The following is a 19,261-nucleotide window of genomic DNA, read 5'->3' as shown; positions in this document are numbered from 1 at the left end:
AAAGCCTCAGCATGTGACACAGAGGAGTATCAGTGAGGATACACTTCTTTCACCCTGGTAGATGATCTGTCCTTCCACTCCCTACTTCCCCGCTTACTCAGTGGGCGCAGGGGCGAGAGAAGAGAGGGAATGAATATATTATCTTCAACCTGCAGTATATCATCCAGGAACATATGGCACTTAATTGTCTCACTTGAACTTTACAACAGTTGAACTACTCCACACTATGATAATGCACTACATTTTAATGCCCCGGTATGCAATTAATGCACAGGGGCTGTTTCTGCCCGACTGTAAGTGTCCATATGGCGTGCGTTCCAACTGCAGATAATGTAGAAGAGTTCACGTTTCCTCTGGGCTGCAGGAGGAAAGCAAGACAGGGTGGAAAACTGCACACTGTCCCGCATTTTGCATGTTAACGTTAAAATAACATGCTGCCAGGAATCCATTGAAGACTTGTGTTAAAATAAATTGCATAAAAAAATGTACTTATTTGCGTTATTGCCACGCAAATTACATTTTTGCATCTCGTTTTTGCTGCAGGATAATTTGTGTTAAATGTGAGTAAAAGCAACCCGTGAGTATTCATCCATCCTCCTCCGGAAAGACGTTCCTGTTGTGGAAACACCGCAGAGTCCTCAAGCCCGTCTGAAGGCTCACAGGTCAGACTATTTCACTGTGTTCTTCACTGCCTCTGGATGTCTACCATTTCTAGCGCCACCTCAAGCTGACCAGTGGCCAGATTGATCCCCTGCTAGCTCGGGTTAGTGCCAGGACCTGAAGTGACTTTCGTTCTCAACGCTCATAGTTTTTTGCGACATTACGTCATGCAAATTTTTTCGCTCTAATTCAAATATTTCAACTTGAGCGTGTGAAGGGAATGATGTGAATTTCACATCTTAGCTTTGACAATGTATGTTATCTCAATGTGCGAAAAAATGTCTTCCCATTGGGTGTGAACGCTCCATTAAATAGCTCACACCACCACCACGGGATTCGCATAAAAGCTGGGGCAGATGCTTAGATCATATTGTATTCTCAGGGTGTAGAAATAATAAAAAAATGTGTAACCAACTGGGAAAATTCAGGTGAATGTCAACTCAAATCAGAACATCAAATTGGATAATCAGCAAAAGTTGTAAAGTAATTAAAACATAATTTCACAATAAGCTCTAAAGTGCAGCTTCTAACATTAAGTTGTCAAATGTTAGATTTGTTACTTTCAAACTGCTTTTCCATCTTTAACAAGCAACTACCATGAGACGTTTTTATGATTAACATGCGTACGTCTTAAATTATTCATTTGCGTGATCCTTTTTCTCTGCTCTTCCTTATCATGCAAATATTGGAAAGAGGTGTCAAGATTTGCTTTAAATGCTCTAAACACGTAAAAACAACACATTTTGTTTACAGCAGCCATGTTTCTTCCACATTTCCGACTTCAAAGTACATGAACACATCAAAGTCAGACCAACAACCTTACAATTTGTGAAATGGGGCCTTGTGAGGAGCATGTGAGCTCACGGCTGAAACAAAGAAATATGTGAAGACAAGTGGCCACATTTTCCATACAACTAACTTTGTGTAGCTACAACACTGGGACTTCACAGTGAGAGCCCTCCTTTCCTCTGGTGCCCATCACACTCAGCTCAGACTTTTTTTTGTGAGACTGAAGTCCCAAAATCAACAACTTCAAATTAATTATGCACGGCTGAATGCGGCCAAACATTTAGATGACTCTACTCTTTCCAAAGCTCATTAAGAACTAGAATGGCACTCAGTCGAGCGCATGCCTCCGCCAAGGCCCAGCAGTCTCCTTAAATTCAATCAAGCCACACCAATTTGCACACACTCATAAATATCAGTTCCCTAAATATTAAAAAAAAAACATTTTCATCATGACCCATAAATATTGCCCTGGGAAATCGGGAAAGAACATGTTTTCTAGATTTGAGCATTGTTGGGATCCGAGTCAACATTTAATGGGTTCTTTTGTGGCCCAAATCCCATTCTTCCACCAAGGTTTGTACAAAGTTAGGACTTTTTTTCTTTTTGGATCTTTTCTTGGACTCAACTTTGTTGTTTCGGCACTTTTATATTGATGTTTTCCTTGTGCTTTAATTTTTAGATTTGTGTCTTTTTAATTTGCTCCTCAAAAGTGACCTCTTATCCCTATTGTTTGTTGGCTCATTTCCTGCTTTATTTTGAAACTCACATTATGTCCCATTGATGGTCACTTCACTTCCTTTTGGTTTCCCACTTCCTTCATTACCTGCACATCAAGGTGTCACACCTGTGTCTCTCCCCACCCTAGTAGCACCTGGGTCTTGTTTACTTCTGTATCTATACCCTTGTGTTCCCTTGTTTTCCTCGACACTTTGTCCGTTCAGTTCGGTTCACTTCACTTCAGTCTTGTTCCACCTATGTTTTGATGCTTTAAGTTTTGATTACCTAAAATTGAGTTTCTGGATGTCTTTGACCAGCTTTTTATTTCCATACCTATGTTTGGTTCCTTCTTGCTAAACATGACACAACTAACCAACCAACCAACGGACAGCTTGGTGAAAACATAACCTGCTTGGTGGAGGTAACTATTGAAGTTAGCTACTGGACACATCCCTTAAATGATAATTATTAAATAAATGATTATTATAATCCAACATGTGCAAAATGCCCTGTTTATATACTTATGTAATATAAGTGAATATAAGTATATAAACTTGAAGCAAAGCCCAGCGATGGCCCAATGAACAGTGCATTTGTTCAGCCACATATAAGAAGGGTTCTTGTTGAAGACAGCGTGAAGAAACAAAATGTCAATTATCTATTGGATAGTTTGTCTCAGGCCAAGTCATCCATGGCGCTGGCGAAGCACAGTGGTGGAAGTAAATATTGTGGATATCTTTCCTCAGACTCAACAGTGCTCCACCCCAGTAATTCTATACACTACTGATGCTTCTCTTATAGATTTGGAAGTTGCACAATGGAGCCGGACTCCACAGAGCGATGAGTTCATCCCCACATGCAAAGGGTAAGTTTACTATATGTGATGCTTTAACATAATAGATGACTGACACGATGCTTCAATTAACATCGGATACTATTTGATGGATTGATGGACACTGCAATGTGCCCCACAGCAAATACAATAGAACAATTTACATTTAATGAAATCTAATAAAACATCGGACACTATGGCGATTGATTTTATTTTAAGCTCAGCCTGACATGAGGACAGAAGTGTTCCCATGTCTCCAATGCATGTCCACCATTTTTTTATTCTAACCATTCCAATCCAAAATAATTTTCCAGCTTTGTAATATTAGTCCTGCAGCTGTGATAAAATTAACTTTAACTGAAATACTGAATGATGTATTCCTCGTATTGGGTATCACTGTGCTGCAAATCTTTTTGAACTTCCTGAGACAAATTTCGAGGGTAAAGGGTTTCACAGTAGCTCACCATCCTTGGGAATATTTTCAATATAATGTTGCATTTGTAAATATTTCCAGAAGTTCCCTTTACTTGCAAGATTATAATCCTTTTGTTAATTCTGATAAGAACTAAATACCCCCTCTCTCATACAAATCACCAATTGTATTCAATCCTTTAAATTGCCATTCTCTCCAGTACACAATTCTTTTCCCATTGCGTATTTTGGGATTATTCCAGAGTGAGGAGTATTAATGATTTAAATGTGACACCTTTCTAGGCTTTATGCATTATACTCCATGCACTCCTTGAGAAGGAGTCTTTTATAAACCAGATGGAATAAAGACAAGGTAAATGTTATCTGAGAGTCTATAATACAACGTCTATAAACAAACAGAACAATTCACTTTTTATCAAAATGTAGAATAAGAGCAGCTATGGGATGGTAGGAGGAAAAAAGAAAACGTACTACGTGCTCACATCTGACGTCAAGTATGACATCAATATTAGATAAGATTAGAAAAGCTAACTTGACTCGAGTGCCTTTGTTCCTCTGCCTCCTCCTGAGTGCGTTGTACCTGGTTATCAGCTGACTCATCGTGTATGAAGTTCTGGTGAGTAGGAGGTAGTCAAATCTCTCAATCCCAGCCCGGACCGTTGTGCAGTAAGAGTTTTCATATTGGCTACACTGCTCATATTTCTTTTCAAACCAAATAGATGACATGCACAAAACAGATGTTGCGCAGCATACGCCTCAGTCAATCAGTCAAAAGAAGTGCACAGACGTTGATGATTAGTTAAGGAATTTTCATACGGCTCTTTAATGAGACACCTGTCAGGACTTGCACTTTCAAATTAGTTTGCCAAGCGAAATTAAAAAAAAGACAAATTGGACTGTAACTTACAAACACCGACTAGATGTTTAATGGATCTTTTTCTTTTTAAATCCTTTTCTTCATCCTCACCCCTGAAACACAAGGGTACAAAACTTCAATATGTGAAACAGCAACTTTTCTACAACTGTATTGGCTTTTGAGTGAGTACCTATTACACCCTATACAGTTGAGTGAAGAGTGAAGTCAAGGACTGTCTAAGCCATGACCCACAATCCACAGAGATAACATCATGTAAATGTACGTCAGATACATTTAACAATATTAAAGACAATAAATATTCTTCTGAGCTTACATAATTGCTTTTAAGCAAAAAGCAGCTGGGTGCTCATTACGAAGATGCAGTAAGTACAAGTTTCGCCATTTTGCAGCACTATAAGAAATACTGGTATTTTCCAACTGCACCACTGGGAAACAAGACACTCTACATGTTGGCTCATATTAACTTGATGGTTGGGTTCATTCTGCGAGGAGGAGGAGGCAGGGATCAAACCTTTGATCCTCCGGTAAATGAAAGACCCGCTCATCCTCCTGAGCTACAGCCGACCAATATCAAACAGATATGCTACACACTAGTGAACAGTTAAATTAGATCTAGCTGAAATATGTCCAGGATGTCATTCAAAGTGCAATAAACAATGGGTTTTTAAACACTTGTGGAAGGTTTGAAAAGTTTGTGTTTTTCAAAGAGCCTTCAAATTACGTAGAAGAGGACACTGCAGAGCGGACACAGCGGCTGGGTAGATGATGATGTGTCACACGTCACTAGGGCTGAACCAACTGCTGAACCAGCAGCTGTGTAACACAAAAACTGCCCAACTCCTAATAAATAACCCAGAAAAATGGCCTGGCAGGCTCCACCCTGCATTCGGGTGAATAGGATAACCCAGCATCTTTCTGTGGGAAGCAATGTAGGGTTGTGCTCTTCAGCACGTCATGGCAAAGTCTTGCTGTGGCTGGTGCCACTAAAACAGACCTTTTGATTTACTCTGCTAACATGATTTCTACAGCATATCTGTATTTCCTCGAAGAGAGATGGCCCCTTTGTAACCCTCTCCTGAGATCTCTGAGGTTTCTGGGGTCATTCTTATCTGCATAGAGGGTCTAATGATGGAGGGTGCCAGATGCTAGTACATCTATAACTTTAAAAGCTCCCTGAGGCTGTAATATACTATATATAAAATGTGCGTGATGACAGAGAACAAGATGAACTCATGTACAGAGGAGACATGGGAGTCATTGATGAACCTCACATCCATTAGATGTGACACCAGCAGTGTCGGGTGAGGACATTGTTACTGCATGGGTGCAGAGGTGTCTCATGGGTGAGCTGAGGTGCACCCCCATAGTGCTCCATCTCACTTATTATCAATTAGGTGATGTAATGCATAGAAAATGACCCCAAAACACCACCTGACTGAGGCTTGAGTGCATTGTCTGTCTCAGGATGCTGTAAATAAAGACCATTAGTTGAACACAGTCCACAGTATTGATCTGTGAATTGTAGTATTTACACAAAAGTGTTGCTTAGTTTTTTTATTTTATTTGACTAAACTGATTGACACATACTTGAATCCCTTTTGCACAGAAAAAAAATATTAATCTCAATATCACCAGGGCAACACTGGGGATGTGTTAGCCACAATCTTTGAATGAGAATAATACACACATGAAAAAGACATCATTTACACAAGAGATAAGTCTGGAATGAGAGAAAAGGAGGCTGTAAACAAGCTGAAGCCGACTGATTAAGTGATGGAGTGAGAGGATAGAGGGGAAGAATAACAATGAACTCGATGGCACAGAATGAGGGTGCATGCCGATGCATGCTGAGGCGCCTGCACTGTCCTCCGGTTGAGTTCAGGATGACTTTTTCTCCCAGTGCAGCATCCCTAATGATTCAAGCCACAGAAGTGCTGAGATCATCACAAGTGTGCTTTTACGCAACGCACTCAACTAAAGTTTGTACCGGTTAAAAAAAACAAAACGCCCACGACGCCCACGACACCCACAGAACACATGAGTCGACGCATGTCTGACACGCTGGGTTTAAACCGGATCTCTCCCCGCAGCTGGTGCGCGAAATGTCAGTACATGAAGTGAATGATCGGACGGCAAAAAAATATTGTTTAGATTTCAGAACTCTTCAACGTTTGTCGTAAATAACTTAACATTTACCTCAGGTCTCTCAAGAGCAGAAACAACAAATCTCTGCAAATGGCATTATTTTCTCCCACAGAAAACCTTTACTATAAATGATGGAATGAATTCACGTTATATAAGTTAATACAGTGAAAGGTATTACATCATGGTATAAGTTCTGTCTCGTGACATCTTTCCATTTGAGTCTTGTCAAAAATGGCACGGAGGGACACGGTATGGTTTTTGGTATGAACTCTTTGGGCTCTGGTTGTCCACTCTTTGTTTTGGTGCGGGTTGTGTTCTCATATTCACGAACATACGTGTTTTTGTAATTGATGGAAAAAGTTTCTTGTACTTCCACATTTTGTGATCATGACACGGCGACAAAGCCTGTCAAATAAATAGTCGGCCCGAGCCCATCGGGGATGTGCGCTGGATTCAGACAAAATATTTAAATTACATTCCGGTTCGTGACGGCTTCTTCGACGATGGCTGGGCAATCTACAACTTGAAAAATTTACACTGATCATGACTAGTCAGCAATAGCCATGCATGTTAGGGGCAGGCTAACACAAACTCAGTGCAGCTTACATTAACGGCACCAGGCTCTGGTCAGGTTCGGAAAAAAACAAAACGGAAAAACATTCGTTTTGGGCTTTGTTACACCTTATCTCCCCCCGCTGGTTGAGCTGTCACATTACCACCCTAATCATGGTTATCATGTTATTTCTTCAGAGTTTGGCTGATGGGGATCAACCTATTTTAGAAGGGGCAGGGACTCTCTCTCTCTTGCAGCAGCAGCAGACTGTGCAGTATGACCTCTTAGAAAACTAGTGTGCTGTTTCTTTTGTTTCTTTTATTTCCCTTGATGCGACCTCACCAACTTTTAACTGAGCAGTTGGCAGCTGCGGGTCAGGGCGTAGAGTGGATCGTCCTCTAACCGGAAGATCGGCCATTCGATCCCCCACTGTGCATCCGAAGTGTCCTTGGGCAAGACACTCAATCCCAAACTGCTGTGCCGGCGGTGAATGAGTGACAAATGATTAAGTGCTGTACATAGATGCTCTGTATGAATGTGTGTCAATGGGTGAATGGCAAAACTGTTCTGTAAAGCGCTTCGAGTGGTGATTGAGACTAGAAAACCATGATTCAATGCAGACCATTCACCATCAGTTGGGCTGCTCCCTTTTTACCCACGCACCTGAAGGCATAAAGCAATTATATCTAACTTTTTCAATTCCTACTGTATAAGGACATGTATTCAGAATAACTGAGAATTTGAGGGAACATAAAAGGCTTTCATTTTTATGATTAGGTGCCTGATTTATCACGGTGATGAAGGTCTAGCGCAATGCGAGTCGTGGTGCACCATCACACCGGCAATGACTATGACATCGTTGTACCGACCTCCCTTAGCGTGAGGACAAATCAAGTCTTACGCTACGTGATATTTGGTCTCATTGGATCAAATCAGCCACAATTCATTTATCTATTTTCAAGCTAAGCTCTGAAGGCTTTTAAGGTCACTCCATGATCAGCAGCTCAGAGGTGCATACGTTTACCATAAATTCCCGATCCCCTCCGGAATAATCACAAATTGCACATTTGGGTAAAGGGGTTAATATCAATAGAAAGTGATGCGAGCATTGTCCTCCGCAGAGCGTCCAGAGCATGTAGTCTCACTCATTAGGGAGTGATGAAGAGTTAAGTCGACTTTCAATAAAGCAGCTTTTGCATAAATCAATACACCACCTGCTTTGCCTTTCCTGTCACATACAAACCAGGTACATACAACAATAGTTATGGCTTCAAGATAGATTATAGGGCCAGTGAGCCAGAGGATTGAAATATCGACATTAGTCATTAGTTTAACACCACACACGCATTTGAAAGATCATGTCGAACGTCTTTCATTGGTATTTTTCTTTCAGCATCGTCGCCACCAGGGCAGAGTGCCGGGTGAAGTGGTGTGCAGTATACAGGGAGGATGACATGTAGCTGCAAACGGGGCAAAACATTTCTGCCAAGTGTTCCCAGGGTCAACCTAAAACACCGAGAGTAAATCAATTTTCACCATGATTGTGTTATTTTTTTCTACCGCGCTCTTAAAGCCACTGTGAGAACAACGCAATGACTTTCTATTTGCCGTTACAGTGCTTGTTTCTCTCGGCTGGCGTAGGATGAAGGTTTTTTTTTTTTCTTTGAGCAAGAAAACACATGAAAAGGTGGAGATGTGTTTTTCCTTTCCCCGCTAAATGCAAAGTGGGCCAGTTACCACAAACAAACAATCGAGCAGGCGCATGGCCATAAAATGCACATCCTTTCCACTGCAAAAAAAAGGAGAGCGCTGACACTTTGCAGGAACATCTGTGTGAATTATCACCTCGCGGCTATTCATCACACCCAGAGCACTTCCACAACACACTGCATTTGAAACACAACACACACACAAATGGGAGATTAATGACGCGCCCGGGCCGAACCCTGTCAGGTCAAGCATGTAGCGTAACATTTTCTACATTGGAGAGAGATGGGGGTGGGTGTGAGAGCGAAAAAGAGGAAAATTGACGGGTGGACAGCACAGCACTTAGCCTCGGGAGTGATCACAGTCACCACGCAGAGATAAGACTCTGAGAGGTCAATGAGGAAAATCATTAGCTGACAAATAGCCACCACTGTAATGTCATTATAAACTCGGCCTGTTGGAATCCGAGGATGCATGCAACACATGAAAAGGGACAACAACAGCCGAGACTTTGAAACTAATGCTTCCCGGTTATAATCCTGCACGTCTCACTTTGAGATGGTCATTAAGTCGCCCTACTCAGATGTAAATGCGAGGCCGCGGTCATTGCGGTGCTTTCATTTATGGTTCTAAGCTTTAATCCTCTATGTTTCCAGGCTCGGAGCTCTTACTGAAGGGAAGGTGGCCATTAGTATGAGGCCAGAATCCGGCTCAAATTATTTCCTCCTCTAGCTGTGCGTGTTCTCTCATCTCTGCTTTGTGTTATAATCACACCAGGTGAGAAACCTCCAGAGGCTGCATCTGAAGACTGAACACATTTTCAAAGGCTCCTCAAAAATGCGGCTTTCCATCACCGAGAAGCGAAGGCTCCGATGGGTGGAACCCTCTCTGGCCAACCAGCCCCATGATTCATTGCAGTCCGGTGACAACCTGTGATTGAGAGAGGGAATGACGCCGGCAAACGATGAGACGTCTGATGCTTGAGTGTCATGTTTCAACTCAACAGAACAGCGGTTCACATGTTAAAAAACAAAACGGAATTAAATTTTCTCCTGATGTCCAACTGCAGCTCTGTTGCTTTGGCAACAACAGTAAGGGCGGGACAAGCTAGTGACACCGATCAAGGAAACTCTCCATAGACCAGACTGATGTCTCATTTCGGTTCAGCCGTTGAGGCCCACAAAGACTTATGGCTTTTATTTATTCTCAAAATTCACGCACATAAAAAACGCAAAACAACACTCACAAGGGAGCATTTCTAGTCTGCGTGCACAACTCCAGTAGTCGCTCTTCCCTATGCACTCAAACCTGCCCAACGTCGCCCAACAGTCGCTCGCTTGTCAAGTTGAATTCTTTGATTTTGGAGGAGGGACCGTAGCTGATGATCCTCTCCTTTGATTGCTCACTTTGAACACTCCAGTTCTTAATCTATCTTTGATCTTCTCTTTTGTGTGAGACTAAATAAACGCCACAGAATCGGTCAAACACTGGCACGGTGAGGCCCTGTGAGATCTTCACCATATTCAGTGCACCTTCGTGGTCTTGTTTATTCTTCACACCCCCATCACCACTGCTACACCCCCTCCTATCCATATGTCCTGTCCCCTTGTGTTGCAGTTCTCTGTAGCCTGTAGCCTTCCACTATCCCTGCCTCCTGCCTTCCTGTCCTCCCTCCACTGACTTTTAAATGAGCTGAGCGCCCAATGGATATATCACTAACTCCATTAAGCAGACACTGGTAGCCTGAAGGTGCAGCGTGGTGCGAGTGTGACTATGTGCCTTGTGTGTTTGTGCGTGCATGCGTGCTTGTGTACATTGGTGTAGTGAATGTGCATTTGGGGAAAGGAGGAGGAGAGAGAAGGGCAGAGACTGTAGGGAAGGGGTGTGTGTGTGTGTGTGTGTGTGTGTGTGTGTGTGTGTGTGTGTGTGTGTGTATTAACTACATGTGTGGGTGGACTGTGTTTACACACCACTAAGGTCAAATTTGCAAAGATTGAGCATAAACGCCCACATTCCTCTTTTCCATTCATCTAAGGTAGAATAGCCATTAAATCTCTCTGCCTGCGCGTGACTGTGTGTGTGTGAGTCAAAAAATGTGTGTGGTTATGAAGGAGCACAAACAAGAATCTCAAATGATGTAAATGACTGCATGAAAGATGGTTACATGAAAGATGATACCATGATTTACGGAGCCCCGCAAAACAACCCAAGGTCTGGCTATTCATCATATATAACATATTATGTTTATCTGTCACAATAGACATTTACTCCTGGAGGATTACTAATGAAATCTCATGTGTTTTCGCTTTTTCTCCTGGAAATTTATCCAATATCGCCAGTAGAGAGAAGCCAGAAGTCCACACGATCTCAACTGCATTTTAAAGTTTAATGGTGACATAGCTGATTGGTGGAGCTCACCGTTACCATGGAAATGTTTAGCACAACCGTGGAAATCAAGTCGGATACAATCGAATGGTTCAAGCATGGTTCATTAGCAATGGTTTATGGGATGCGTAGTTCCTTCACTGTTAAAATAATTATGCACACAGTCTTGTACCTTTTTTCCTTTTTTCGCTCGGAATCAAATGTTTCATGGTCACAATTCCCCCCTTAAAAAGGATTTTCTAAAACGCCAATGGAGACAATGAATGGGAAATGGGAAATTCATTCAAGTAACCAGAGCCGTTCCAAAAGGGGGTGGTCATTGTTACTATACTATATACTACAGTGGAGTTGGATTTGATGGAGAATGCACTGTTGCATTAGTCGGATCACAGTGATGGGATGATAATTGTTGGGTTGGAGCCATAATTGGAAGTGAATTCACTTTATTATCCATTCTCAGCCAAAATTGAAATTCAGCTCTGACGTATGATCGTTCATTCACACCCCACTAACTCCCTGCGTCATCGCAAAGTGCTTTGTAGAGTCTTGCATGCAGCTGCTTGTCTCTACGCCCCACATTACCTGTTTTAAATGTTGTGGCTGTAACCAGACAGAAATGAAGAGTCTCCATTTGCTTTAGCGTTTGTGTTTGTGACTTGCAGGAGAATCTCCGTCCCTTTTTCTCCAGACCTCCAGAGAAGCTGTAAATTTAAGATTTTTCTTCTTTTTTTTTTACCAAGCGAACAGAACAGCGGTTCCACTCACAAACCAACTCAAGCACAAAGCAGCTATGTCCAATTATGGGAGGCACGAATTAAAAGTGCAAATTGCAGTGTAAAAATCTCAGAGTCAAATTTAAATGTAAAACTTGAGGCCAGGGTACGTGGAGCATTCTAATGAAGCCACTGAAGGGGATTAATATGCTTGGTAATTGCTGGATCTCTCCTTTCTCTCCAAAGCCCTTTTTTAATCAACAGTCCACTAATTACTAAACCTCGGGGTGTTATGAATAAAGAGCTGTTGGTTTCAAGAAGATGGGTGGACGAAAAGATAGGAAAATTTGGTCTCCCCCTCTCCGGTCTAAAAAAAATTGTTCTTTTTGATATTACAATAATGGGAGGTATAGCAGAGGCGAAGCCACAAATTCTGGGCCCTTGACAACAGCTTAACAACAGCTCCGACACAATAAATATCTACAATCCCTGGTTTGTTACAGGGCCTCTGTCCAGCTCTCGCCTCCCTAAATCTTTGAAAAGATTTCTCCCCTTAATGACACCCCTGTGCGGCGGTGTCATATTACCATGTTTTCAGGTGTCACGGTTCCTTGAAACAGTCTTGGAGAACTCTCTAAATCGATCTGTTTATTCCACCCCGTGTTCCCGATGCTGGAATGGCATTTTACATCAGCCTTGGAAGCTGACAAATCACCCTTGAAGGAAGATACAGTGTGGACTAACACTTTATAGTGCAGGGAAAAGTGGGGTGAGTTATACCAGGCATGCTGGAGAGGCCTGTGCATTATCTCCCATTGACAATGCACTTCCAACGTTGGGATGAGCACAACGTGTTCCAGATGAATGTGTGTAATTTGTAGCCATGTTGAAAAAGAAAAGAACTGATTATTTTATAAAAACAAGTCCAAAACTGTGAATCACAACTTTTGAATTTAAATAGAAGTCCCCGCGAGCGCTGTTGTAAGAGAGACTTAATTATCAAGCTTAAAATTCTGTCCGCAGCGCCATTAATTCCATGGTTTACAGTCAGAGGTTTAAGCTTTATAGAGCTCATTAAATACACTCAGCTGTAGACAAGCTCTGTTTGAGTCTGAAAGAACCAAAAAGTATATATATGGAACCAGTGTACATAAAATGAAAGATAATTATGGCTGTTTCAACCTGTGTCATGGTTTTCTGACAGAACTTTCAGGCACTGCTTATCCAGTTTAATCTCAGTGGCATGAATAACGAAACTCAGACACGCTTCCTCGACAAATGTCTTTGGTCTGTTTCCCACCGTCTTGCCCGTCATGCTTTTTATAAGAAAGATAAACACTTGAACATCAGTCTGATAAGAACTACCTAAAATGACAGAAACTAACTTTAAGAAAAGGTAATTTGATGTCTACTTTTTAGTTTGGTCCTTCTCCCATCCATTAACATGGAGGAGGCAGGACTACGACCTATACTGCAGCCATCCACCGGGTGGCAACCGAGGCGCTTTGACTTCACTTTTGGGGAGCAGTCACGTCGTCCACTTTTTGGTGCTGAATTAGACTCTCGAGTTCATTTGTACGTTCAGATTCAAGTTGTCCACAAAACACACCTGTCAGGTTCATGAGGCAACTGTGAAAAGACAGTAATGAAAGTTCCTGTGGCTTTTGTGGTCTGTTAATAAGCTTTCAACACCGTAGGATCCCTGGTCGACTACAAAATTGGTTATTCATCTCATCTATCCAAGTGCTACATGGTTGGCTAATCAGCAATGTCAGTTTCATTAGGAGAGAAACACATACAGCCTTCCAGGATTATTCCATTATTTTTGGGCCAGACTAACTGTGAAAGAAGTTGTTGTCAAAGACGTTGTTGTTTCTTACAGCAAACGACCCAAAAATATGTACGTTTTAAAACGTGCAAAAACCGTTCTCACATGACAGCTCGACAACGAACATGACACATAATCAAAAAACAGTGATCTTACTTGTCCGCGTTACGACGCTCCGTCAGCTTTCATTTACACTGAGGCCTTGAGTGCAAACACATCACATTAAGTGTTATGCTGCTTTTTTTTTAATGTCTATTCACGACTAAATTAGGATAATAAGGCTATTCAGGGATAGAGTGCATTAAGAGCGCTTTAGTTAATTTAGAGATGCAGAACATGCTTTGAACGCAATGTTTTTGATACTTGTGTGTCTGCTGTAGTGTTCTATGTTTGTGTGCCTGGTGCTGCCCCGCATTTTACTGACTCATCTTTGACCACATGAAAACTCTTTGACTCCTCTGCCTCTGTCACAACTCTGCAATAGGATCCATGGTGATCAAGCTTCCTGATCCATGACACTGTGTCTCTGGTGTGTGCTGAGATGTGATTGTTTTTTTTTTTTTACTACAGAGCTTTAAACATGATCCAAGTGCTGCTTATCTCCACCAGTCAAATCATTTCGATGGTCCAATTTGGCCTTTTTTCACCGTTGCCCACATTCGTGCTCTTTGCTTGCTGCATTGTCTCCTTTCACATTCCCTTCACGGAGAAGGGGCCGCTCATTGTGACAGCTTGAAAGCATTTTTGTGTTTTAGTCATTTGAACGCCCACATGAAAAATCCCTTTATGTATGCATTCCATGAGTGAACTCAAATCTAAATGAAGTCGACATCTTTTGATTAGTTGAACATGACAGATGATTGTGACTTTGATTTGACTGCACTTAAGACGACTTTTATTTATCCAAGTTAAATGGCATTGGTCTCATGGTCAATGTCCATTCACCGACTGTAATTGTAAATACCTGTATTACTTCAAGTAGATTCATTGTGTGTATACAGTCAGTGCAGTATAATGTTTTTGGTCTGTGGCTTAATGGATTAACAGCAAGGCAGATGCAATGGGTTAGTCTTTCTTTAGTTTGCTTCACCCCTAAGTTATGGTGTGTGTGTGCGTGTGTCTGTGCGTGTGTCTGTGCGTGTGTCTGTGCGTGTGCCGGGGTTGAGGCAGCTGTGTCTGGCAGGACTGGAGAGGATGGGGGACGTTCACCTTGGATAAGAGGGTGTTGACTTTCATATAAAGACATTACAAAGCATTGGTCCTGACGTCATGGGTCAAGTTTCCAAAATGTGTCTAAGGAGCTAAAGCGGGTCGTCCGCTATCCAGAGGGTTGGTCGTTCGATCCCCTGCTCCTCTAGTCTGCATGTTGAAGTGTCCTTGGGCAAGACACTGAAGCCCCAAATCGCCCGTGACGGTTGTGCCGGCAGTGTATGAATGGTGTGTGATAGAGAAAGCGTTGCCTATAGAAACCCTGTATGAATGTGTGAATGTGATTTGTGCTGTAAAGAGCTTTGAGTGGTCGATTAGACTAGAAAAACAAAGCAGTCAATTCCCATAATGCATCGTCTTCTTTATAATAACATTTCATTTCCCGGTCAAGGCAGAGAAGGTACATCTTTCCAAGTCTGTGCCACAAGTTCGTGAAGCAGCTTTTCTGTTGATAAAGCTTTCATCTTTGAGGTAATCATTTATTGTGAGAACAGTAATGACACACGTTGACTATATTCAGTTTGAATTTCCCTAGAAAGCCGAACATATTCAAATGATTATACTAATGCATAAAAGGAATGTTGCCTTGATTTGAATCTGGAGGAAGAATTTATTTATTTACCAATATATAGCATATATTTGACCAAATTGAAAAATGTAAAAGTCTTTATTCCATGACACATATTGCTACTTGCATGTTGCAACACCCATTTTAATGTTGTAAATCTAAAAAATATTCATCTTTGTGCATAGTTCTGTGGGAACGTGTGAATGAACATTGTGACCAAAGCATCGCACACCATAAACGGGGTTGTTAAACATAAACATTAGTCGTTTTTTTCGGGCTAGAAAAGACTTCCATAATGGAGGCGAGGGCATGTAATTTATATGGCGACGTGGCGGTTGTGCAGCGCTCATTAGTTTGTCAGATAGCGGTTCCCCCGTGGGGATTCGGCAGCCGCCTCCTGCATCGCCGAGTGAAGCGCTGACAGCTGTGACATCAAGTCACTGTTTGGAAGCGTAACTCATCGCTACGACATTGTGTCATCATAAAAAGGAGGCCATACCTGCAAGTCTCGGCGCAACAAGCTTCACGTCATGACAGCCAGCTGCACCGATCTGCGGCATGAAAAGGTGTGGGTGGCAAGTGTGTGTGTGTGTGGGGGGGGGGGTGGATGCAAAGGGGTTATGGAGAAAGACTGCGAGGGGGGCAGAGAGGAGGTGTTACATGGAACGGAGGGAGTAAGACACGAGGGAGAAAGGGAAAGGAGAAAAAAAAGCACTGGCAGAGACAGAGGTCAATGCAGAGAAAACAGATGGATGGAATCTCAATGAAGTTTGAACAGGCTGCCCGTAATCTCCTTTAAGACGAACTCCATTTGAAATTTACTTTCTGCCCGTGTTCGCGCACGCACATCGTGGCGATCGCACACTTTGTCCGAACACAAGGCTTAGGCGCGGATTCAAGAGGAGCCCGCTTAATCTCACCCAAAGCAGCCAGATGGCAGCCGACGCCTTGTGTTACCTTAAACGGCCCTGAACAGAGATGCATTCCTTTACGTCGTGACATCGTGATATCTCCTCTCGCAGTGTTTTCTCAAGCAAAACTACGCACTCCCAGGTGAAACAACTGTGACACTGATGCCGAGAAAGTACACGAAGGCAGGTTGTAGCTTTGTCTCTGCAGTGATGTCCTACAGCTTGTATTTGACATGTGGCTTTCAAAGAGAACTGCTTTTTTTTATGATGTCGGCGCAGTGACTTTGACAAGCTGAGTCTCATGCTCCGAGTGTGGGGTCTATCTTCTCCCCTGGCGTCACAGCAAAGTGTGTGGTTGACTTGTCATGGTTATAAAACAGCAGGGGGTCCCCGGCAGTACCCCTAGGTGCTTCACAGCCTTTCCCCCCTTTAGTTTCAGCAGGCTCCACGCTGAGCTCGTTCATATATCGGCCGCGGTTTTGAAGGAAAGTTTTTTTCTTTTTTTTTAAACGATTCTCCAGCTTCCCAGATGTGCCACAAGTTAAGTCAGAAACATTGGGCCTGAGTAAGTTCTTCTCTTAAATTTGTTCTTTCCAAAGCTCAACGTCAGATTCATGATGTGTTCTTAAACCTCACAATTGTTCGTGCCTCTGTTCTTATATTGATAAATGCCATCGTCTTTGCAAGTTAAAAGCGTGTGCCAGTTATACTCAATCAGCATAGGTAAATGCCAATTCCCTTAAAAGGGCATGAGACTGCAGGACCTTGTGCACACACAGAAATCACAGAAACTGAGAAGAACATCTAGGAAGTAAAAAATGTCTAAAGAACAAATTAAAGACGGCCGAAGAAGGGACTCAAAAGGCAAATAAATGTGAGCTTATATTTGGTAGTGTCAGCAGAAAACTGATAAATGGGATGCAAATACACGTTTTGTAAGTAAAATAAAATGTTTAATGTCAAATCTGAAATATTGTCAAAGACCGAAGAGAGACCAAAAAGGAAAATGGAGCGGGAGGCTTGCCCAGAGTTATCTGAGCTGGACCAGTGTGTGGGGCCATCATTGGAAACACAGCACTTGCGGGTTAACCCTTAGCTGAGCATCTAGACCCTGTTGGGAAATGATATTCAGGTTCGAGTCAGGTCGGTCATGTTGGATGGGCTGAAACACAAGCAATAACCATGTGTGTCGGGGACAGAGTAACACAAACTCAGTGCAGCTTACGAACCCGGGTGCTGTGTGGAGCGGTTTCAGGGATGTTTTTCTTAATTATGAACTATAAAGAACCTCATACCAGCAAAAATACTGTAAACGATAAGATGGTAATTTAAATTCTACCACATTATAAATAACAGTAGAATTGAAGAAAACACAACGATAAAAAATTGTGCTCAAGCATGTCAGCAGTCAAGTGCTCTTTGTTGTAACCTATAAGAAAAAATCCCGGATAAGAACATTTTGTAAGAATGTTTGTGAAAGCTGTGTGAGTGGGTTTTAGGAACGAATTCTTCTGAAGAATGGTTGGTGAATGAGGCCCTTTCTTCTCTGCAGATGAATTTGCAGTAGGAGACCTTGACAGGCAAACTCAACTGCAGCAAACTCAGGAAAAACAATGCTCTGCAGTGCATTCAAACATTTTACCTCAACTTTTTCTTCCTTCAGAGCGTTTTCCTTGGCCGGAGCACACGACGCTCTATTTCCATACGGTCCAAACATGTTGTCCCGTGCAACAGTTGTGTCCTCTCATACAGGTGGCGCGATAATGAACCTGCCTGATGACTAAAAGTCTGTTTGCAGAGGCGTTAGATTCCTCATTATAATAGATGATCCACATCCAGCCGAGGGGATTTGAAATGCGTCCCGCTCTCATCCAGAGCCAGCAGAGGATTTCACTGCAAATTGATGTGGTTCCTTTTACAATGTCCCCGCCTGAGTACTGATAGATCCCCAATAAATCAAGGCAATCACGAGGAGATATGGCAAAGACTTTGCAGTAAATCCCACCAGGATCATAAATGTACAGCGTCTAAATGTGTCTGTCCACACCGCCTGCCTACCTGTGTGTTCCACGCACTCCGTCTTATGATTGCTGTTTTTTTCTTTCTTAGTTCTTTCATTTCTTCAAACACTGCCGTGTCAACATCGATCCCATCATTATTTTGGCTGTGCCGGTGCTGATTCGCGCCGTCACTTTAAATGTTCACAGGCTTCCTGGATGATTGTGTCAAAGCATCAAATGGAATTTAGAAACAGTGAAATCACAGAAAGAGGAATGGAGTGCACAGTATTACACATCGCTGAGCGTGGCTCTCTGCAGGCACTTGTTGCACTCGTGAGACCCAAATCCACTTTGACACGGCAGTCGGAGCCGTGCTCAGACCTGTGGAGAAGCTGGAAGCCGCCTGGCTCTGCAGTGTCATTAGTTTTAATCCCACACACACACACACACCTCTACAGTTTACAGCTGGACCAGCATTCATCACTATGTCATGGTCAACATATTCCTCGGTCAAGACTGAAGACCAAAGGTGACGGGGTCTTTGCTGTCAGGGCCCAGACCCTCTGGAACAGTTTACCTGAAGAAATCAGACTTAAAACCTCACTGTCTGTTTTTAAATCGTCTCTCAAAACGTGCTTTTACCAAATGGCTTTTAATTCATTGTTTTTAGCTATTATCATTATTATTATTATTACTTTATATCCTGTTTCACATCCTGTGTTTCCTCATTCGATTGTGTACAATGCACAGATCAGTGTGATCTTTTATCTTTCACATTTCCAAAAAGCAGTTAAAAAACATGAAATGATGAGAAATGGGATCATGAGTGACCAGCAATTGATTAGTTGGACAAACCAGGAGCCAATCATCAAGGTGGATTTGTGTTCAGATAATACAGCCGCGCTTTTTGCAATGCATTTCTCACCGACGCTGCA

The sequence above is a fragment of the Hippoglossus stenolepis genome, chromosome 18, assembly GCF_022539355.2.
Source record: "Hippoglossus stenolepis isolate QCI-W04-F060 chromosome 18, HSTE1.2, whole genome shotgun sequence".
NCBI lineage: Eukaryota > Metazoa > Chordata > Actinopteri > Pleuronectiformes > Pleuronectidae > Hippoglossus > Hippoglossus stenolepis.
The sequence above is the reverse complement of the archived record's forward strand: the minus strand, read 5'-3'. Positions refer to the sequence as shown.